This window comes from Ascaphus truei (assembly GCF_040206685.1).
Source record: "Ascaphus truei isolate aAscTru1 chromosome 6 unlocalized genomic scaffold, aAscTru1.hap1 SUPER_6_unloc_1, whole genome shotgun sequence".
NCBI classification, from domain to species: domain Eukaryota; kingdom Metazoa; phylum Chordata; class Amphibia; order Anura; family Ascaphidae; genus Ascaphus; species Ascaphus truei.
This window is the reverse complement of record NW_027453833.1, coordinates 515731-538688: the sequence shown is the minus strand read 5'-3', so window position 1 is coordinate 538688 and position 22958 is coordinate 515731. Positions and strand designations below refer to the sequence as shown.

Sequence of the window (22958 nt, the reverse complement as noted above, 5' to 3'; positions counted from 1 at the left end):
AGGGCCCACCTCCTATACACACAGACACACACTGCAGCCCCCACCAACAGGACGCATTATGGTGCCGAGGCATCACGTGATGCCACATTGTCATGGCGACATGTCACCGCCTGACGTCAGTGTCTCGTTGTCATGGCAACGGTGTGCGTCACGTGATGTAATTTGTTTTATAAATAATTTTTTATTGTGTCCCGGTTTTTCATTTTGAAAATCTGGTCACCCTACTCTCCAATCTCACTGTAATGACAGGCTTATTTATTTATTGTATTGTATTGTATGTCTTTATTTATATAGCGTCATTAATGTACATAGCGCTTCACAGCAGTAATACACGTGGTAATCAAATAATTAACAGATAATATAAATAACAGGTAATATAAATAACAGGTCATGGGAATAAGTGCTTCAGACATAAAAGTAACATTTCGGAAGAGGAGTCCCTGCCCCGAGGAGCTTACAATCTAATTGGTAGGTAGGGAGAACGTACAGAGACAGGAGGAGGGAGTTCTGGTAAGTGCGTCTGCAGGGGGCCAAGCTTTATGTATCGTGTGTTCAGAATATCCACAGTGCTATTCGTATGCTTCTTTAAGCAAGTGTGTCTTAAGGTGGGTCTTAAAGGTGGATAGAGAGGGTGCTAGTCGGGTACTGAGGGGAAGGGCATTCCAGAGGTGCGGGGCAGTCAGTGAGAAAGGTTTAAGGCGGGAGAGGGCTTTAGATACAAAGGGGGTAGAAAGAAGACTTCCTTGAGAAGAACGCAAGAGTCTGGATGGTGTGTAACCCATCTTCCCCCCCCCCCCCCCCCGGTCGCAGATCGGACCCCTAGGGTGTAGTGAAGGCTGGCTACATGTCTTATGGTGGTGCATACCTGCTGGTAACAGGAGGGCCTGAGTCTCCCGTTATGGTATGGGGGACAACAGGGACAGGCTTCTGGGGTTAGTGCCTTCATCTTCTAGCAACGGTGCAGCGCCTCCATCTCTGGCGAGCCCTATAGGGGTAGGGTGAAATCATCCCAGAGAAGCCCCAGCAATAGGGCAAGAGATTTCAGTCTCAGTCTCCTTGTAAAAAGTATCAATGTCTTTTTATTGTACACAGCTCTCAGCAGCAGCAGATCATACACAATTATATTTATTTATTTATAAAATATTTTACCAGGAAGTAATACATTGAGAGTTACCTCTCGTTTTCACGTATGTCCTGTGCACAGAGTTAAGACAAATAATACATGGTTACAAATACAGTTACATAAATGAACAGGGCATACATTATATACAAGACATTGCATGCACAGTTAAAGAAAATATATGTTATGGGCGAATGAAACCGTTACAGACCAGATTAAAATGTGAGACAGCCTTAGATTTGAAAGAACTTAGACTGGTGGTGGATGTGAGAGTCTCCGGTAGGTTGTTCCAGTTGTGGGGTGCACGGTAAGAGAAGGAGGAACGGCCGGATACTTTGTTGAGCCTTGGGACCATGAACAGTCTTTTGGAGTCTGATCTCAGGTGATAGGTGCTGCATGTGGTAGAGGTGAGGAGCTTGTTCAGGTAGCTGGGTAGCTTGCCCATAAAGAATTTAAAGGCAAGACAATGGTCTCTTCCTCCTTCTCCTCCAGACTGTACCCCTTCAGGATGGGCTGTCTTGGGGCTCTCACTCTCCCTGCCACCACCCCAAGGGGCAGACCCTCAGGGTGGGTGCTAGCTCTCCCTCACCCTATAGGCAGGGTGAGGGGCATTGGTCCACCATTGTTCTATCAACTCTACTCAGGCTGGGCTGAGCTCCTCCACATGTAGGGCCTGTCTCTCCTGGAGCTCATTCCTCCTGATCCCAGGGCAGAACTCTCTCTCTCCTCACTCCCAAGACAGAACTCACTCTAACAACTACTGCCACTGACAGGATCAGGCAACTAAATTTAGACAACCCCACCCCTCATGATGTCAGCAGGCCCCTCCCGTGTCTCTTGCCTTCCACAAAGAGTCAGGGGGCCTACCTCCACCAATCAAGGCAGGGCGTGAAGCGGGGGAAACCCATGATAACTACTGGCGGCCGGCCCTTAGCAGGACTTACACCAGTAGGAGGCTTACCATGTGCATAACGAGAAATTAGGGCTGAGATGTAAGGAGGGGCAGAAGAGTATAAAGCTTTAAAAGTGAGTAGAAGAATGGAGTGTGAGATGCGGGATTTGATCGGAATTTATATTTATAAAATATTTTACCAGGAAGTAATACATTGAGAGTTACCCACAGAGTAAGACAAATAATACATGTTTACAAATACAGTTACATAATGAGCAGGGTATACATTATATACAAGACATTGCATGCACTGTTAAAGATAATATATATTACTAGCTGAGAGACCCGGCGTTGCCCGGGATGTAAATGCGATGTAAATGCGTAATAGGTAGTATTATTTATAAATCGTGGAACAATAGGTGACTGTTTGTTGTAAAGGTTGGATAATAATATTGAAAAGAAAGATGGAAGAAAATGTAATACGATGTTGTATAAAAATGGTTTATTGTAACCACACCACAGTACAATGTATATTTTGGTGCCATAAGTGATGTAAAAATCTGAGTCGTGTGTCCTGCTAGGGTGTGAGGCGGCGGGTGGCGCGTGGGTTGTGAGTGCTGTGTGCGAGTGGGGGTCCTGCTAGGGTGTGAGGTGGCGGGTGGTGCGTGGGTTGTGAGTGCTGTCTGTGAATGGGGGTCCTGCTAGGGTGTGAGGCGGCGGGTGGCGCGTGGGTTGTGAGTGCTGTCTGTGAGTGGGGGTCCTGCAAGGGTGTGAGGCGGCGGCTGGCGCGTGGGTTGTGAGTGCTGTCTGTGAGTGGGGGTCCTGCTAGGGTGTGAGGCGGTGGGTCAGTGATGTCGGTGCGTAGGGGCGGGAGGCAGCAGGTGTGTGGCGGCAGGTATGTGTCGAGTGTGGCGGGTGTCTGTTGAGTGCGTGCAGCGGCTGTGAGGTGGTGGGTGAAAGGCAGAGGCGGCCGGAGTAAGGGCGGGTGAAAGGCAGAGGCGGGGGTGGGGAGGCGGTAAGGCGGGCATGAAGGCGAAGGGCGGAGGGAAGGGGAGGAGGGGGTGGAGGAGGGGGGCAAGGGGTGGAGGAGGGGGGAAGGGTTAGAGGAGGGGGGGGAAGGGTTAGAGGAGGGGGGGGAAGGGTTAGAGGAGGGGGGGGGGGAAGGGTTAGAGGAGGGGGGGGGGAAGGGTTAGAGGAGGGGGGGGGAAGGGTTAGAGGAGGGGGAAGGTGGTGGAAAGGGAGAGAAGGGGGGATGTGGTGGGAAGGGGGAGGAGGGGGAAGGTGGTGGAAAGGGGGAGGAGGGGGAAGGTGGTGGGAAGGGGGAGGAGGGGGGAGGTGGTGGGAAGGGGGGGAGGTGGTGGGAAGGGGGGGAGGGGGGAGGTGGTGGGAAGGGGGGGAGGGTGGAGGTGGTGGGAAGGGGGGGAGGTGGTGGGAAGGGGTGGAGGTGGTGGGAAGGGGGGGGAGGTGGTGGGAAGGGGGGGAGGTGGTGGAAAGGGGTGGGAGGTGGTGGGAAGGGGGGGGAGGGGTGAGGTGGTGGGAAGGGGGGGGAGGGGTGAGGTGGTGGGAAGGGGGGGGAGGGGTGAGGTGGTGGGAAGGGGGGGAGGGGTGAGGTGGTGGGAAGGGGGGGAGGGGTGAGGTGGTGGGAAGGGGGGGGAGGGGTGAGGTGGTGGGAAGGGGGGGAGGGGTGAGGTGGTGGGAAGGGGGGGGAGGGGTGAGGTGGTGGGAAGGGGGGGAGGGGTGAGGTGGTGGGAAGGGGGGGAGGGGTGAGGTGGTGGGAGGGGGAGGAGGTGGGAAGGGGGAGGCGGAGGGAAGGCGGGGGGTGGGAGGCGGTGGGAAGGCGGGGTGGTGGGAGGAGGTGGGAAGGCGGGAGGTGGGAAGGCGGGGGGTGGGAGGCGGTGGGATGGCGGGGGGTGGGAGGCGGTGGGAAGGGGGGGAGGGAGGCGGTGGGAAGGAAGGGGGAGGCGGTGGGAAGGGGGGTGGGAGGCGGTGGGAAGGGGGGGTGGGAAGGGGGGGAGGCGGTGGGAAGGGGGGGTGGGAAGGGGGGGAGGCGGTGGGAAGGGGGGGGAGGCGGTGGGAAGGGGTGAGGGGAGGCGGTGGGAAGGGGGGCTGGGAGGCGGTGGGAAGGGGGGGGGAGGCGGTGGGAAGGGGGGGGGAGGCGGTGGGAAGGGGGGGGGGGAGGCGGTGGGAAGGGGGGGAAGGGGGGAGGCGGTGGGAAGGGGGGGGAGGCGGTGGGAAGGGGGGGGAGGCGGTGGGAAGGGGGGGAGGCGGTGGGAAGGGGGGGGGGCGGTGGGAAGGGGAGGCGGTGGGAAGGAGGGGGGGAGGCGGTGGGAAGGGGGGGTGGAGGGGAGGTGAAGGGGGGGTGGAGGGGAGGTGAAGGGGGGGGTGGACCGGAGGTGAAGGGGGGGGAGTGGAAGGGAGGTGAAGGGGGGGGGGGTGGAAGGGAGGTGAAGGGGGGGGGGGTGGAAGGGAGGTGAAGGGGGGGGTGGAAGGGAGGTGAAGGGGGGGGGGTGGAGGGGAGGTGAAGGGGGGGGTGGAGGGGAGGTGAAGGGGGGGGTGGAGGGGGGGAGGTAAATGGGGAGGTGAAGGGGGGTGGAAGGGAGAAGTGGAGTGAGGGGAGGTGAAAGGGGGTGAGGGGAGGTGAAGGCCGCTCACTCACCCGTCCGGCAGGTCCCACGTGGATCTGAGGCGGGAGGCAGCGTGTTGTGGCCGCTCTCCCGCTGTGTCCCGGGCGCTCGCTCGCTCCCCCGCTGACTGTAGTGGCGCCGGGGGGGGGGGTGGTATCGGGGAGACACTGACACTGACACTGGAGGGGAGGGGGGGTGGAGGGGAGGTGAAGGGGGGGTGCAGGGGAGGTGAAGGCCGCTCACTCACCCATCCGGCAGGTCCCACGTGGATCTGAGGCGGGAGGCAGCGTGTTGTGGCCGCTCCCCCGCTGTGTCCCGGGCGCCGCCATCTTGGGCACTCGGCGCCGCGAGGCAGCCTGCCTGGCCACTGGCTGTTCCCCCGCCGGGGAGGGGTGAGTTGTAGCGCCGGGGAGGGGGGGGGGGCATGTATATGTGTGGGGGGGGGGAGAGGTGGGAGATATAGAGGGGGGGTCTCGCACGGCCGCTGACACTGGGTGGGGGGGGGGGGCGCTGAAGGGGTAATAATAGTGTGTGTGTCCCGCTGACTGTAGCGGCGCCAGGGGAGGGGGGGGTCGGGGTGAAAGCGCGGGAGACACGGGGAGAGGAGGAGGTGCGCGCGGGTGCTGCTAACTGTGAGCCCCGCTAATGTATGTAACAGTGTGTGTGTGTGTGTGTGTCACTGTGTGTGTGTGTCCCTGTGTCCCTGTGTGTGTGTCCCTGTCACTGTGTGTGTGTGTGTGTGTGTGTGTGTGTGTGTCTGTGTCCCCTGTGTGTGTGTCCCTGTGTGTGTGTGTCCCCCTGTGTGTGTGTCCCTGTGTGTCTGTGTGTCTGTGTGTCCTTTGGCCCGTCACTCCGCCTCAGCCAATGAGAGGTGTGCGGGGGCGGGCGGGCCAAGGGACCAATGAGATTTCCCCTAGGGACACCGGACATCCAGGCAGGCAAACATACAGTGCTTTCACTAATATAGTATAAGATGTGCGAATGAAACAGTTACACACCAGATTAAAGGTGAGGGCGGGAATGTGTCTGTGATGTTTGCTGCACTTATATTATGAACTTGTAATGTACAGGCACATATAGAAATACATATACACATATAGAAATCCACAGGTGACGCTTTCGGGGTCACATAAACAAGGCCGCAGTGTTGCGTCTCCATAGAAACGAGGTTCTGTTGCGTCATTTGCGCGGCCTCGCACTGATGACGTACCACTACGCTACGCCCTGCGCGCGCTTGCCCTCTGTGAATGGCAGTTATGTAAACAAGTCGGGAGCCGGCGAGCGATTGGTTCCAACTCCTTACAGCAAGTCACGTGGTGACGGAGAGGCTCTGTCGCGTGACACATCCCCCTCGGCAGAAGTCCTGCGCATGCGCAGTGCGCTAAGAGGCCGCGCGGGGCGGGGTTTCAGTTGCGCTGTGACGTCTCTGAGAGGGCGCGCACGCGCAGTGTTCGGAAGAATGGTACCAGAACCGGAGCCCGAACCGGAGACCGGCCGCGGTATGTATGTAATACCCCCGTTATACCGACCTTGAGGGGTAATACTCCCCGTTATACCGACCTTGAGGGGTTAATACTCCCCGTTATTCCGACCCTGAGGGGTAATACTCCCCGTTATTCCGACCTTGAGGGGTAATACTCCCCGTTATTCCGACCTTGAGGGGTAATACTCCCCGTTATTCCGACCCTGAGGGGTAATACTCCCCGTTAATACGATCCTGAGGGGTAATACTCCCCGTTAATACGACCTTGATGGGTAATACTCCCCGTTACACCGCCCCTGAGAGGTAATACTCCCCGTTAATACGACCCCGAGAGGTAATACTCCCCGTTATTCCGACCCCGAGAGGTAATACTCCCCGTTATTCCGCCCCTGAGGGGTAATACCCCGTTTACATCGCCCCTGAGGGTAATACCCCGTTACATCGCCCTGAGGGGTAATACCCCCGTTACATCGCCCCTGAGGGGTAATACCCCCGTTACATCGCCCCTGAGGGGTAATACCCCCGTTACATCGCCCCTGAGGGGTAATACCCCTGTTACATCGCCCCTGAGGGGTAATACCCCCGTTACATCGCCCCTGAGGGGTAATACCCCCGTTACACCGCCCGAGGGCTAATACCCCCCGTTACACCGCCCCGAGGGCTAATACCCCCCCGTTACACCGCCCCGAGGGCTAATACCCCCCCGTTTACAACCGCCCCCGAGGGCTAATACCCCCCCCGTTACACCGCCCCGAGGGCTAATACCCCCCGTTACACCGCCCGAGGGCTAATACCCCCCCGTTACACCGCCCGAGGGCTAATACCCCCCCGTTACACCGCCCGAGGGCTAATACCCCCCGTTACACTGCCCCGAGGGCTAATACCCCCGTTACACTGCCCTGAGGGCTAATAACCCCCGTTACACTGCCCTGAGGGCTAATAACCCCCGTTACACTGCCCTGAGGGCTAATAACCCCCGTTACACTGCCCTGAGGGGTAATACCCCCCCCGTTATAACCGCCCCTGAGGGGTAATGTTATACCCCCCCCCGTTATACCGCCCCTGAGGAGTAATACTCCCTGTAATACCGCCCCTGAGGGGTAATACTCCTGTAATACCGCCCCTGATACCGCCCCTGAGGGGTAATACCCCCCCCCCCGTTATACCGCCCCTGAGGGGTAATACTCCTTCCCCCCCCCCCCTCCTGGGTGAGGGGTCGGTGTTGTCCCCCCGGCCTCAGCTCATTATTCCAGGATGCTGCTTGTTTCTCTTGTGTTGTGTGTATTGTGTGGTGGGGCTGTGTCGTTGTGTAATGCGGGTCAGGCTGCTTGTTTCCCTCAGGAGTGCTGTGTGTATTGTGTGTGTATTGTGTGTGTGTGTATTGTGTGTAAGATATTAGTTGCCATACTTTGCTGGAGGAAGCCAGCACCCCCCCTGCCCCCCCCCCCCCGCGCCCCTGTTCCTATCAGCACCCAGAGCGCTGCCAATAGCCTCATCGTTATACAGGGTGAGAGGGAGAAACATCGGCTTTCTTACTGTCGCGGTAGACATGATTTCTCTTGCTTGAAACGAGCCTTCAGTTGCTTCTGAAGTGTTGAATTGACTGAGTTGTGTTTGCAGATTGTGTTATTGAATATAGCACTTGGAATAAGTAGTTGTGGTATAGTTACTAGCTTTATATCTGGGGATCCCCCAAACGCTCCCCAGCGTTTGGGGTGGTTTTAATGTCCTTACGCTTGTCACGTCGCTGCTGGAACCAGTGGAAGTTTGACTTTATGTTCTTGTACTTTTCATAAATGTATGTTTATAACCCCCTTAAAGCCCGTTACTTTTATTTAGATCACTGTTTCAAACAGTACTTTAAAGGTGCTAATCCCTGATAACAAAATATAATTTCATATAGACTTGAAGTCTGTCTTCCTTAAACCAATGTAACAATGCGAAAGGCTTCGGTTGTATCTCTGGGCATGTGAATGGGGGAATGTTTATCAATCTAGTGTTTCCTGAGCCCTTAGACCACACTAGCCTGATCAGAGAGCCGGTCAAGCCGTGGCATGGGACACGGGGACAGCCACGGGAAAGCAAACCCTTGGCAGTCTCTGCGTGCCATGTTTATAAACTTTAGTAACGGTTTAGGAGCCGGGTTTGCTCTGTGTATGCGCTATACAAGACATTGAGATAAAGTGCAATAATCCAAGAAAGTGTAATCGGGCGCTCCTAAAGTGGTGATGCAATATGTGACGAGAAATGTGTAGAAATATACTACTAAATGCAAATAAATTAGTGACCTCTTCTTTAAACAAATGATATCACATGTGATTAAGTGCATGTGCAAAATCCCATATACATGCAAATCCCCACCTCAATATTGTGCAAGTATACAACGACGGCACTATAGGCACGGCCTTAAGGTTTATGGCAGGTTAGAGACACGTTCTCTCTCTAACTGGAGCTATGGTAGGACAGATAGCAGAGATCTGGATATCTGGATATCTGGATATCAGGATTTCCAAACCTCAATGGCGATTTCCCCAGGATGTCAGTATAAGGTAAAAGGTGTTTTTCTCTCTCCGTGATATTTAGGAAGGAAAACTCACAATGGTATAGTATGCCACTAATGTATTGGAAATAGCAATATAAAACAATACAGGCATACCCCGGTTTAAGGACACTCACTTTAAGTACACTCGCGAGTAAGTACATCTAGCTCAATAGGCAAACGGCAACTCACGCATGCGTCAGTCAGAACGTCCTGAACAGCAATACCGGCTCCCTACCTGTACTGAAGCTGTGCGCAAGCGGGGAGACTATAGAGCCTGTTACAAATGCGTTATTTACATCAGTTATGCACGTATATGAGGATTGCAGTACAGTACGTGCATCGATAAGTGGGGAAAAGGCAGTGCTTCACTTTAAGTACATTTTTGCTTTACATACATGCTCCGGTCCCATTGCGTACGTTAATGCGGGGTATGCCTGTATTGGTGCACTCACATTTTACACACAAGACCCAAACGTGGTACAAATGCAGAGAATATTCTGAGGAATATTCCTGAGGAAGCAAAGTTTGCGAAACGCGTAGAATTTTGTCAGCGTCCTGTTCGAGCAGTGCAGAGTGGTCCAGGCTACGGAGATAGTGTGTCCCCGCCCTACTCCGCCCAGAGACGAGTCGTCACCGGAAGTGACGGAGGAGTCTGGAAGCGAGGCACACGCCGGAGATCGAGGCGACACGGATGAATTTTCTCTGCATTCGTACCACGCGCGCCTGTGTGTCTGTGTGCGCGCCTGTGTGTCTGTGCGCGCGCCTGTGTGTCTGTGCGCGCGCGCCCCTGTGTCTGTGCGCGCGCGCCCCTGTGTCTGTGCGCGCGCGCCCTGTGTCTGTGCGCGCGCGCCCCTTTGTCTGTGCGCGCGCGCCCCTGTGTCTGTGCGCGCGCGCCCCTGTGTCTGTGCGCGCGCGCCCCTGTGTCTGTGCGCGCGCGCCCCTGTGTCTGTGCGCGCGCGCCCCTGTGTCTGTGCGCGCGCGCCCCTGTGTCTGTGCGCGCGCGCCCCTGTGTCTGTGCGCGCCCCTGTGTCTGTGCGCGCGCGCCCGTGTCTGTGCGTGCGCGCCCCTGTGTCTGTGCGCGCGCGCCCCTGTCTGTGCGCTCGCGCGTGTCTGTGCGCGCGCGCGTGCCCCTGTGTCTGTGCGCTCGCCCCCCTGTGTGTCTGTGCGGAGCAGGCTGTGACAATAAGTAGCTGGGGAAGTGTTTCCCGCGTGCCCCTGTGTCTGTGCGCGAGCCCCTGTGTCTGTGCGCGCGCCCCTGTGTCTGTGCGCGCGCGCCCCTGTGTGTCTGTGCGCGCCCCTGTGTGTCTGTGCGGAGCAGGCTGTGGCAATAAGTAGCTGGGGAAGTGTTTCCCGCGTGGGCCCTGTGGGTAAACCAGCGGCTGCTTTATCTGTACGTGGAATACACACCAGGGTATTGCATTATTACTATTACCAGCAGTATAGAAATCATTGATCAGAGCAGAGCCCAATAAACACCTGTTGTATATTTATAGATTGACAGAAATGAGCTATATTTCCTGTGTGGGTGCTACGACGCCTTTGTCAGGACGGTGAATCTATGATTCGCCTGTGGGGTAATGAAGTCAGGAGAGATTAATGAGCGGCTTATAGATGGGATTGTGCTTGCTTTATTGATCATTAGGCATTCCATTCACAGCACAGCACTAGTAAATCTCGTCCGCTCGCCGCGCGCTGGAAGAAGAGGGCCCCATACAGTAGTTTTCGAGAAACGGATCTCATTAAAACGGTGTGTGTTATCCAGAAGTGCGTCTGAGGAGTGCCAGGCTCGTGCCCCAAGTCTCCCAGACACGGGGCGCACATCAAACGCACAATCCTATCCTGGCATAGTGACGCGCTCTGTCCCAAGTCTCCCAGACACGGGGCGCACATCAAACGCACAATCCTATCCTGGCATAGTGACGCGCTGTGTCCCACGTCTCCCAGACACGGGGCGCACATCAAACGCACAATCCTATCCTGACATAGTGACGCGCTGTGTCCCAAGTCTCCCAGACACGGGGTGCACATCAAACGCACAATCCTATCCTGGCATAGTGACGCGCTCTGTCCTAAATATCCCAGGCACGGGGTGCACATCAAACGCACAATCCTATCCTGGCATAGTGACGCGCTCTGTCCCACGTCTCCCAGACACGGGGCGCACATCAAACGCACAATCCTATCCTGACATAGTGACGCGCTGTGTCCCAAGTCTCCCAGGCACGGGGCGCACATCAAACGCACAATCCTATCCTGGCATAGTGACGCGCTCTGTCCTAAATATCCCAGGCACGGGGCGCACATCAAACGCACAATCCTATCCTGGCATAGTGACGCGCTGTGTCCCAAGTCTCCCAGGCACGGGGTGCACATCAAACGCACAATCCTATCCTGGCATAGTGACGCGCTCTGTCCTAAATATCCCAGGCACGGGGTGCACATCAAACGCACAATCCTATCCTGGCATAGTGACGCGCTCTGTCCTAAATATCCCAGGCACGGGGTGCACATCAAACGCACAATCCTATCCTGGCATAGTGACGCGCTGTGTCCCAAGTCTCCCAGACACGGGGCGCACATCAAACGCAGCATCCTATCCTGACATAGTGACGCGCTCTGTCCTAAATATCCCAGGCACGGGGTGCACATCAAACGCACAATCCTATCCTGTCATAGTGACGCGTTGTGTCCCAAGTCTCCCAGACACGGGGCGCACATCAAACGCAGCATCCTATCCTGACATAGTGACGCGCTCTGTCCTAAATATCCCAGGCACGGGGTGCACATCAAACGCACAATCCTATCATGGCATAGTGACGCGCTCTGTCCCACGTCTCCCAGACACGGGCGCACATCAAACGCACAATCCTATCCTGACATAGTGACGCGCTGTGTCCTAAATATCCCAGGCACGGGGTGCACATCAAACGCACAATCCTATCCTGACATAGTGACGCGCTCTGTCCCAAGTCTCCCAGACACGGGGCGCACATCAAACGCACAATCCTATCCTGACATAGTGACGCGCTCTGTCCCAAGTCTCCCAGACACGGGGCGCACATCACACGCACCATCCTATCCTGACATAGTGACGCGCTCTGTCCCAAGTCTCCCAGACACGGGGCGCACATCAAACGCACAATCCTATCCTGACATAGTGACGCGCTGTGTCCCAAGTCTCCGAGACACGGGGCGCACATCAAACGCAGCATCCTATCCTGGCATAGTGACGCGCTGTGTCCCAAGTCTCCCAGACACGGGGCGCACATCAAACGCAGCATCCTATCCTGACATAGTGACGCGCTGTGTCCCAAGTCTCCCAGACACGGGGGGTGCACATCAAACGCACAATCCTATCCTGACATAGTGACGCGCTGTGTCCCAAGTCTCCCAGGCACGGGGCGCACATCAAACGCACAATCCTATCCTGACATAGTGACGCGTTGTGTCCCAAGTCTCCCAGACACGGGGTGCACATCAAACGCACAATCCTATCCTGACATAGTGACGCGCTCTGTCCTAAATATCCCAGGCACGGGGTGCACATCAAACGCACAATCCTATCCTGACATAGTGACGCGCTCTGTCCCACGTCTCCCAGACACGGGGCGCACATCAAACGCAGAATCCTATCCTGACATAGTGACGCGCTCTGTCCCAAGTCTCCCAGACACGGGGCGCACATCAAACGCACAATCCTATCCTGGCATAGTGACGCGCTGTGTCCCAAGTCTCCCAGACACGGGCGCACATCAAACGCACAATCCTATCCTGACATAGTGACGCGCTCTGTCCTAAATATCCCAGGCACGGGGTGCACATCAAACGCACAATCCTATCCTGACATAGTGACGCGTTGTGTCCAAGTCTCCCAGACACGGGGCGCACATCAAACGCAGCATCCTATCCTGACATAGTGACGCGTCTCCCAGGCACGGGGCGCACATCAAACGCACAATCCTATCCTGGCATAGTGACGCCGCTGTGTCCCAAGTCTCCCAGACACGGGGCGCACATCAAATGCACAATCCTATCCTGACACTGTAAGTAAATGTAAGAGGCGTCTCTGCCCCACAGCTTACACTTTAAGTATTGTATTGTATGTCTTTATTTATATAGCGCCATTAATGTACATAGCGCTTTACAGTAGTAATACATGTGGTAATCAAATATAACATAATATAAATAACAGATCATGGAATAAGTGCTTTACACATAAAAGTAACATTAAGGAAGAGGAGTCCCTGCTCCGAAGAGCTTACAGTCTAATTGGTAGGGAGACGTACAGAGACAGTAGGGAGTTCTGGTAAGTGCGTCTGCAGTGGGCCAAGCTTTATGTATCATGTGTTCAGAATATTCACAGTGCTATTCATATGCTTCTTTAAGCAAGTGTGTCTTGAGGTGGGTCTTAAAGGTGGATAGAGAGGGTGCTAGTCGGGTACTGAGGGGAAGGGCATTCCAGAGGTGCGGGGCAGAAAGTGAGAAAGGTTTAAGGCGGGAGAGGGCTTTAGATACAAAGGGGGTAGAAAGAAGACATCCTTGAGAAGAACGCAAGAGTCTGGATGGTGCATAACGAGAAATTAGGGCTGAGATGTAAGGAGGGGCAGAAGAGTGTAAAGCTTTAAAAGTGAGGAGAAGAATGGAGTGTGAGATGCGGGATTTGATCGGAAGCCAGGAGAGGGATTTCAGGAGGGGAGATCCCAGCCCCACAGCTTACACTGTAAGTAAATGTAAGAGGCGTCCCTGCCCCACAGCTTACACTGTAAGTAAATGTAAGAGGCGTCCCAGCCCCACAGCTTACACTGTAAGTAAATGTAAGAGGCGTCCCTGCCCCACAGCTTACACTGTAAGTAAATGTAAGAGGCGTCCCAGCCCCACAGCTTACACTGTAAGTAAATGTAAGAGGCGTCCCAGCCCCACAGCTTACACTGTAAGTAAATGTAAGAGGCGTCCCAGCCCCACAGCTTACACTGTAAGTAAATGTAAGAGGCGTCCCAGCCCCACAGCTTACACTGTAAGTAAATGTAAGAGGCGTCCCTGCCCCACAGCTTACACTGTAAGTAAATGTAAGAGGCGTCCCAGCCCACAGCTTACACTGTAAGTAAATGTAAGAGGCGTCCCAGCCCCACAGCTTACACTGTAAGTAAATGTAAGAGGCGTCCAGCCCCACAGCTTACACTGTAAGTAAATGTAAGAGGCGTCCCAGCCCCACAGCTTACACTGTAAGTAAATGTAAGAGGCGTCCCAGCCCCACAGCTTACACTGTAAGTAAATGTAAGAGGCGTCCCAGCCCCACAGCTTACACTGTAAGTAAATGTAAGAGGCGTCCCTGCCCCACAGCTTACACTGTAAGTAAATGTAAGAGGCGTCCCTGCCCCACAGCTTACACTGTAAGTAAATGTAAGAGGCGTCCCTGCCCCACAGCTTACACTGTAAGTAAATGTAAGAGGCGTCCAGCCCCACAGCTTACACTGTAAGTAAATGTAAGAGGCGTCCCTGCCCCACAGCTTACACTGTAAGTAAATGTAAGAGGCGTCCCTGCCCCACAGCTTACACTGTAAGTAAATGTAAGAGGCGTCCCAGCCCCACAGCTTACACTGTAAGTAAATGTAAGAGGCGTCCCAGCCCCACAGCTTACACTGTAAGTAAATGTAAGAGGCGTCCCTGCCCCACAGCTTACACTGTAAGTAAATGTAAGAGGCGTCCCTGCCCACAGCTTACACTGTAAGTAAATGTAAGAGGCGTCCCAGCCCCACAGCTTACACTGTAAGTAAATGTAAGAGGCGTCCCAGCCCCACAGCTTACACTGTAAGTAAATGTAAGAGGCGTCCCAGCCCCACAGCTTACACTGTAAGTAAATGTAAGAGGCGTCCCAGCCCCACAGCTTACACTGTAAGTAAATGTAAGAGGCGTCCCAGCCCCACAGCTTACACTGTAAGTAAATGTAAGAGGCGTCCCGGCCCACAGCTTACACTGTAAGTAAATGTAAGAGGCGTCCCTGCCCCACAGCTTACACTGTAAGTAAATGTAAGAGGCGTCCCTGCCCCACAGCTTACACTGTAAGTAAATGTAAGAGGCGTCCCAGCCCCACAGCTTACACTGTAAGTAAATGTAAGAGGCGTCCCTGCCCCACAGCTTACACTGTAAGTAAATGTAAGAGGCGTCCCTGCCCCACAGCTTACACTGTAAGTAAATGTAAGAGGCGTCCCGGCCCCACAGCTTACACTGTAAGTAAATGTAAGAGGCGTCCCAGCCCCACAGCTTACACTGTAAGTAAATGTAAGAGGCGTCCAGCCCCACAGCTTACACTGTAAGTAAATGTAAGAGGCGTCCCTGCCCCACAGCTTACACTGTAAGTAAATGTAAGAGGCGTCCCAGCCCCACAGCTTACACTGTAAGTAAATGTAAGAGGCGTCCCAGCCCCACAGCTTACACTGTAAGTAAATGTAAGAGGCGTCCCAGCCCCACAGCTTACACTGTAAGTAAATGTAAGAGGCGTCCAGCCCCACAGCTTACACTGTAAGTAAATGTAAGAGGCGTCCAGCCCCACAGCTTACACTGTAAGTAAATGTAAGAGGCGTCCCGGCCCCACAGCTTACACTGTAAGTAAATGTAAGAGGCGTCCCTGCCCCACAGCTTACACTGTAAGTAAATGTAAGAGGCGTCCCTGCCCCACAGCTTACACTGTAAGTAAATGTAAGAGGCGTCCCAGCCCCACAGCTTACACAGTAAGTAAATGTAAGAGGCGTCCCTGCCCCACAGCTTACACTGTAAGTAAATGTAAGAGGCGTCCCAGCCCCACAGCTTACACTGTAAGTAAATGTAAGAGGCGTCCCAGCCCCACAGCTTACACTGTAAGTAAATGTAAGAGGCGTCCCTGCCCCACAGCTTACACTGTAAGTAAATGTAAGAGGCGTCCCAGCCCCACAGCTTACACTGTAAGTAAATGTAAGAGGCGTCCCAGCCCCACAGCTTACACTGTAAGTAAATGTAAGAGGCGTCCCTGCCCCACAGCTTACACTGTAAGTAAATGTAAGAGGCGTCCCGGCCCCACAGCTTACACTGTAAGTAAATGTAAGAGCGTCCCAGCCCCACAGCTTACACTGTAAGTAAATGTAAGAGGCGTCCCAGCCCCACAGCTTACACTGTAAGTAAATGTAAGAAGGCGTCCCAGCCCCACAGCTTACACTGTAAGTAAATGTAAGAGGCGTCCCAGCCCCACAGCTTACACTGTAAGTAAATGTAAGAGGCGTCCCAGCCCCACAGCTTACACTGTAAGTAATGTAAGAGGCGTCCCAGCCCCACAGCTTACACTGTAAGTAAATGTAAGAGGCGTCCCGGCCCCACAGCTTACACTGTAAGTAAATGTAAGAGGCGTCCCAGCCCACAGCTTACACTGTAAGTAAATGTAAGAGGCGTCCCAGCCCCACAGCTTACACTGTAAGTAAATGTAAGAGGCGTCCCGGCCCCACAGCTTACACTGTAAGTAAATGTAAGAGGCGTCCCGGCCCCACAGCTTACACTGTAAGTAAATGTAAGAGGCGTCCCAGCCCCACAGCTTACACTGTAAGTAAATGTAAGAGGCGTCCCAGCCCCACAGCTTACACTGTAAGTAAATGTAAGAGGCGTCCCAGCCCCACAGCTTACACTGTAAGTAAATGTAAGAGGCGTCCCGGCCCCACAGCTTACACTGTAAGTAAATGTAAGAGGCGTCCCAGCCCCACAGCTTACACTGTAAGTAAATGTAAGAGGCGTCCCTGCCCCACAGCTTACACTGTAAGTAAATGTAAGAGGCGTCCCAGCCCCACAGCTTACACTGTAAGTAAATGTAAGAGGCGTCCCAGCCCCACAGCTTACACTGTAAGTAAATGTAAGAGGCGTCCCTGCCCCACAGCTTACACTGTAAGTAAATGTAAGAGGCGTCCAGCCCCACAGCTTACACTGTAAGTAAATGTAAGAGGCGTCCCTGCCCCACAGCTTACACTGTAAGTAAATGTAAGAGGCGTCCCAGCCCCACAGCTTACACTGTAAGTAAATGTAAGAGGCGTCCCAGCCCCACAGCTTACACTGTAAGTAAATGTAAGAGGCGTCCCTGCCCCACAGCTTACACTGTAAGTAAATGTAAGAGGCGTCCAGCCCCACAGCTTACACTGTAAGTAAATGTAAGAGGCGTCCCAGCCCCACAGCTTACACTGTAAGTAAATGTAAGAGGCGTCCCAGCCCCACAGCTTACACTGTAAGTAAATGTAAGAGGCGTCCCTGCCCCACAGCTTACACTGTAAGTAAATGTAAGAGGCGTCCCAGCCCCACAGCTTACACTGTAAGTAAATGTAAGAGGCGTCCCAGCCCCACAGCTTACACTGTAAGTAAATGTAAGAGGCGTCCCTGCCCCACAGCTTACACTGTAAGTAAATGTAAGAGGCGTCCCTGCCCCACAGCTTACACTGTAAGTAAATGTAAGAGGCGTCCCTGCCCCACAGCTTACACTGTAAGTAAATGTAAGAGGCGTCCCTGCCCCACAGCTTACACTGTAAGTAAATGTAAGAGGCGTCCCTGCCCCACAGCTTACACTGTAAGTAAATGTAAGAGGCGTCCCTGCCCCACAGCTTACACTGTAAGTAAATGTAAGAGGCGTCCCAGCCCCACAGCTTACACTGTAAGTAAATGTAAGAGGCGTCCCTGCCCCACAGCTTACACTGTAAGTAAATGTAAGAGGCGTCCCTGCCCCACAGCTTACACTGTAAGTAAATGTAAGAGGCGTCCCAGCCCCACAGCTTACAATGTAAGTAAATGTAAGAGGCGTCCCAGCCCCACAGCTTACACTGTAACTAAATGTAAGAGGCGTCCCAGCCCCACAGCTTACACTGTAAGTAAATGTAAGAGGCGTCCCGGCCCCACAGCTTACACTGTAAGTAAATGTAAGAGGCGTCCCAGCCCCACAGCTTACACTGTAAGTAAATGTAAGAGGCGTCCCAGCCCCACAGCTTACACTGTAAGTAAATGTAAGAGGCGTCCCGGCCCCACAGCTTACACTGTAAGTAAATGTAAGAGGCGTCCCGGCCCCACAGCTTACACTGTAAGTAAATGTAAGAGGCGTCCCAGCCCCACAGCTTACACTGTAAGTAAATGTAAGAGGCGTCCCAGCCCCACAGCTTACACTGTAAGTAAATGTAAGAGGCGTCCCAGCCCCACAGCTTACACTGTAAGTAAATGTAAGAGGCGTCCCGGCCCCACAGCTTACACTGTAAGTAAATGTAAGAGGCGTCCCAGCCCCACAGCTTACACTGTAAGTAAATGTAAGAGGCGTCCCAGCCCCACAGCTTACACTGTAAGTAAATGTAAGAGGCGTCCCGGCCCCACAGCTTACACTGTAAGTAAATGTAAGAGGCGTCCCGGCCCCACAGCTTACACTGTAAGTAAATGTAAGAGGCGTCCCAGCCCCACAGCTTACACTGTAAGTAAATGTAAGAGGCGTCCCAGCCCCACAGCTTACACTGTAAGTAAATGTAAGAGGCGTCCCAGCCCCACAGCTTACACTGTAAGTAAATGTAAGAGGCGTCCCGGCCCCACAGCTTACACTGTAAGTAAATGTAAGAGGCGTCCCAGCCCCACAGCTTACACTGTAAGTAAATGTAAGAGGCGTCCCTGCCCCACAGCTTACACTGTAAGTAAATGTAAGAGGCGTCCCAGCCCCACAGCTTACACTGTAAGTAAATGTAAGAGGCGTCCCAGCCCCACAGCTTACACTGTAAGTAAATGTAAGAGGCGTCCCTGCCCCACAGCTTACACTGTAAGTAAATGTAAGAGGCGTCCCAGCCCCACAGCTTACACTGTAAGTAAATGTAAGAGGCGTCCCTGCCCCACAGCTTACACTGTAAGTAAATGTAAGAGGCGTCCCAGCCCCACAGCTTACACTGTAAGTAAATGTAAGAGGCGTCCCAGCCCCACAGCTTACACTGTAAGTAAATGTAAGAGGCGTCCCTGCCCCACAGCTTACACTGTAAGTAAATGTAAGAGGCGTCCAGCCCCACAGCTTACACTGTAAGTAAATGTAAGAGGCGTCCCAGCCCCACAGCTTACACTGTAAGTAAATGTAAGAGGCGTCCCAGCCCCACAGCTTACACTGTAAGTAAATGTAAGAGGCGTCCCAGCCCCACAGCTTACACTGTAAGTAAATGTAAGAGGCGTCCCTGCCCCACAGCTTACACTGTAAGTAAATGTAAGAGGCGTCCCAGCCCCACAGCTTACACTGTAAGTAAATGTAAGAGGCGTCCCTGCCCACAGCTTACACTGTAAGTAAATGTAAGAGGCGTCCCTGCCCCACAGCTTACACTGTAAGTAAATGTAAGAGGCGTCCCTGCCCCACAGCTTACACTGTAAGTAAATGTAAGAGGCGTCCCTGCCCACAGCTTACACTGTAAGTAAATGTAAGAGGCGTCCCTGCCCCACAGCTTACACTGTAAGTAAATGTAAGAGGCGTCCCTGCCCCACAGCTTACACTGTAAGTAAATGTAAGAGGCGTCCCAGCCCCACAGCTTACACTGTAAGTAAATGTAAGAGGCGTCCTGCCCCACAGCTTACACTGTAAGTAAATGTAAGAGGCGTCCCTGCCCCACAGCTTACACTGTAAGTAAATGTAAGAGGCGTCCCAGCCCCACAGCTTACAATGTAAGTAAATGTAAGAGGCGTCCCAGCCCCACAGCTTACACTGTAACTAAATGTAAGAGGCGTCCAAGCCCCACAGCTTACACTGTAAGTAAATGTAAGAGGCGTCCCTGCCCCACAGCTTACACTGTAAGTAAATGTAAGAGGCGTCCCAGCCCCACAGCTTACACTGTAAGTAAATGTAAGAGGCGTCCCTGCCCCACAGCTTACACTGTAAGTAAATGTAAGAGGCGTCCCTGCCCCACAGCTTACACTGTAAGTAAATGTAAGAGGCGTCCCAGCCCCACAGCTTACACTGTAAGTAAATGTAAGAGGCGTCCCTGCCCCACAGCTTACACTGTAAGTAAATGTAAGAGGCGTCCCAGCCCCACAGCTTACACTGTAAGTAAATGTAAGAGGCGTCCCTGCCCCACAGCTTACACTGTAAGTAAATGTAAGAGGCGTCCCAGCCCCACAGCTTACACTGTAAGTAAATGTAAGAGGCGTCCCTGCCCACAGCTTACACTGTAAGTAAATGTAAGAGGCGTCCCTGCCCCACAGCTTACACTGTAAGTAAATGTAAGAGGCGTCCCTGCCCCACAGCTTACACTGTAAGTAAATGTAAGAGGCGTCCCTGCCCCACAGCTTACACTGTAAGTAAATGTAAGAGGCGTCCCAGCCCCACAGCTTACACTGTAAGTAAATGTAAGAGGCGTCCAGCCCCACAGCTTACACTGTAAGTAAATGTAAGAGGCGTCCCAGCCCCACAGCTTACACTGTAAGTAAATGTAAGAGGCGTCCCTGCCCCACAGCTTACACTGTAAGTAAATGTAAGAGGCGTCCCGGCCCCACAGCTTACACTGTAAGTAAATGTAAGAGGCGTCCCAGCCCCACAGCTTACACTGTAAGTAAATGTAAGAGGCGTCCCGGCCCCACAGCTTACACTGTAAGTAAATGTAAGAGGCGTCCCAGCCCCACAGCTTACACTGTAAGTAAATGTAAGAGGCGTCCCAGCCCCACAGCTTACACTGTAAGTAAATGTAAGAGGCGTCCCAGCCCCACAGCTTACACTGTAAGTAAATGTAAGAGGCGTCCCGGCCCCACAGCTTACACTGTAAGTAAATGTAAGAGGCGTCCCAGCCCCACAGCTTACACTGTAAGTAAATGTAAGAGGCGTCCCAGCCCCACAGCTTACACTGTAAGTAAATGTAAGAGGCGTCCCGGCCCCACAGCTTACACTGTAAGTAAATGTAAGAGGCGTCCCTGCCCCACAGCTTACACTGTAAGTAAATGTAAGAGGCGTCCCTGCCCCACAGCTTACACTGTAAGTAAATGTAAGAGGCGTCCCAGCCCCACAGCTTACACTGTAAGTAAATGTAAGAGGCGTCCCAGCCCCACAGCTTACACTGTAAGTAAATGTAAGCAGTGCCAGCCCCACAGCTTACACTGTAAGTAAATGTAAGAGGCGTCCCAGCCCCACAGCTTACACTGTAAGTAAATGTAAGAGGCGTCCCTGCCCCACAGCTTACACTGTAAGTAAATGTAAGAGGCGTCCCAGCCCCACAGCTTACACTGTAAGTAAATGTAAGAGGCGTCCCTGCCCCCACAGCTTACACTGTAAGTAAATGTAAGAGCGTCCCAGCCCCACAGCTTACACTGTAAGTAAATGTAAGAGGCGTCCTGCCCCACAGCTTACACTGTAAGTAAATGTAAGAGGCGTCCCTGCCCCACAGCTTACACTGTAAGTAAATGTAAGAGGCGTCCCAGCCCACAGCTTACACTGTAAGTAAATGTAAGAGGCGTCCCTGCCCCACAGCTTACACTGTAAGTAAATGTAAGAGGCGTCCCAGCCCCACAGCTTACACTGTAAGTAAATGTAAGAGGCGTCCCAGCCCCACAGCTTACACTGTAAGTAAATGTAAGAGGCGTCCCTGCCCCACAGCTTACACTGTAAGTAAATGTAAGAGGCGTCCCAGCCCCACAGCTTACACTGTAAGTAAATGTAAGAGGCGTCCCTGCCCCACAGCTTACACTGTAAGTAAATGTAAGAGGCGTCCCTGCCCCACAGCTTACACTGTAAGTAAATGTAAGAGGCGTCCCAGCCCCACAGCTTACACTGTAAGTAAATGTAAGAGGCGTCCCTGCCCCACAGCTTACACTGTAAGTAAATGTAAGCAGGGCCAGCCCCACAGCTTACACTGTAAGTAAATGTAAGAGGCGTCCCAGCCCCACAGCTTACACTGTAAGTAAATGTAAGAGGCGTCCAGCCCCACAGCTTACACTGTAAGTAAATGTAAGAGGCGTCCCGGCCCCACAGCTTACACTGTAAGTAAATGTAAGAGGCGTCCCGGCCCCACAGCTTACACTGTAAGTAAATGTAAGAGGCGTCCCGGCCCCACAGCTTACACTGTAAGTAAATGTAAGAGGCGTCCCGCCCCACAGCTTACACTGTAAGTAAATGTAAGAGGCGTCCCGCCCCACAGCTTACACTGTAAGTAAATGTAAGAGGCGTCCCGGCCCCACAGCTTACACTGTAAGTAAATGTAAGAGGCGTCCCGGCCCACAGCTTACACTGTAAGTAAATGTAAGAGGCGTCCCGGCCCCACAGCTTACACTGTAAGTAAATGTAAGAGGCGTCCCGCCCCACAGCTTACACTGTAAGTAAATGTAAGAGGCGTCCCAGCCCCACAGCTTACACTGTAAGTAAATGTAAGAGGCGTCCCTGCCCCACAGCTTACACTGTAAGTAAATGTAAGAGGCGTCCCGGCCCCACAGCTTACACTGTAAGTAAATGTAAGAGGCGTCCCAGCCCCACAGCTTACACTGTAAGTAAATGTAAGAGGCGTCCCTGCCCCACAGCTTACACTGTAAGTAAATGTAAGAGGCGTCCCAGCCCACAGCTTACACTGTAAGTAAATGTAAGAGGCGTCCCAGCCCCACAGCTTACACTGTAAGTAAATGTAAGAGGCGTCCCAGCCCCACAGCTTACACTGTAAGTAAATGTAAGAGGCGTCCCTGCCCCACAGCTTACACTGTAAGTAAATGTAAGAGGCGTCCAGCCCCACAGCTTACACTGTAAGTAAATGTAAGAGGCGTCCCAGCCCCACAGCTTACACTGTAAGTAAATGTAAGAGGCGTCCCTGCCCCACAGCTTACACTGTAAGTAAATGTAAGAGGCGTCCCAGCCCCACAGCTTACAATGTAAGTAAATGTAAGAGGCGTCCCAGCCCACAGCTTACACTGTAAGTAAATGTAAGAGGCGTCCCAGCCCCACAGCTTACACTGTAAGTAAATGTAAGAGGCGTCCCTGCCCCACAGCTTACACTGTAAGTAAATGTAAGAGGCGTCCCAGCCCCACAGCTTACACTGTAAGTAAATGTAAGAGGCGTCCTGCCCCACAGCTTACACTGTAAGTAAATGTAAGAGGCGTCCCTGCCCCACAGCTTACACTGTAAGTAAATGTAAGAGGCGTCCCAGCCCCACAGCTTACACTGTAAGTAAATGTAAGAGGCGTCCCTGCCCCACAGCTTACACTGTAAGTAAATGTAAGAGGCGTCCCAGCCCACAGCTTACACTGTAAGTAAATGTAAGAGGTCGTCCTGCCCACAGCTTACACTGTAAGTAAATGTAAGAGGCGTCCCAGCCCCACAGCT

General features: G+C 53.3%; 1 protein-coding gene across 2 annotated transcripts in view; it reads left to right on the top strand.

The window, feature by feature from the left end:
* Positions 1–6010: 6010 nt before the first annotated feature.
* LOC142473372 (death effector domain-containing protein-like) overlaps positions 6011–22958 on the top strand; it is a 57672-nt gene continuing 40724 nt past the window's right edge. The window contains exon 1 of one of the 2 annotated variants that reach the window (XM_075580609.1): positions 6011–6135. The gene's annotated coding sequence lies outside the window, so the exon portion shown is untranslated. Of the gene's footprint in view, positions 6140–22958 lie in introns of both variants that reach the window. The other variant, XM_075580610.1, reaches the window with a different exon arrangement.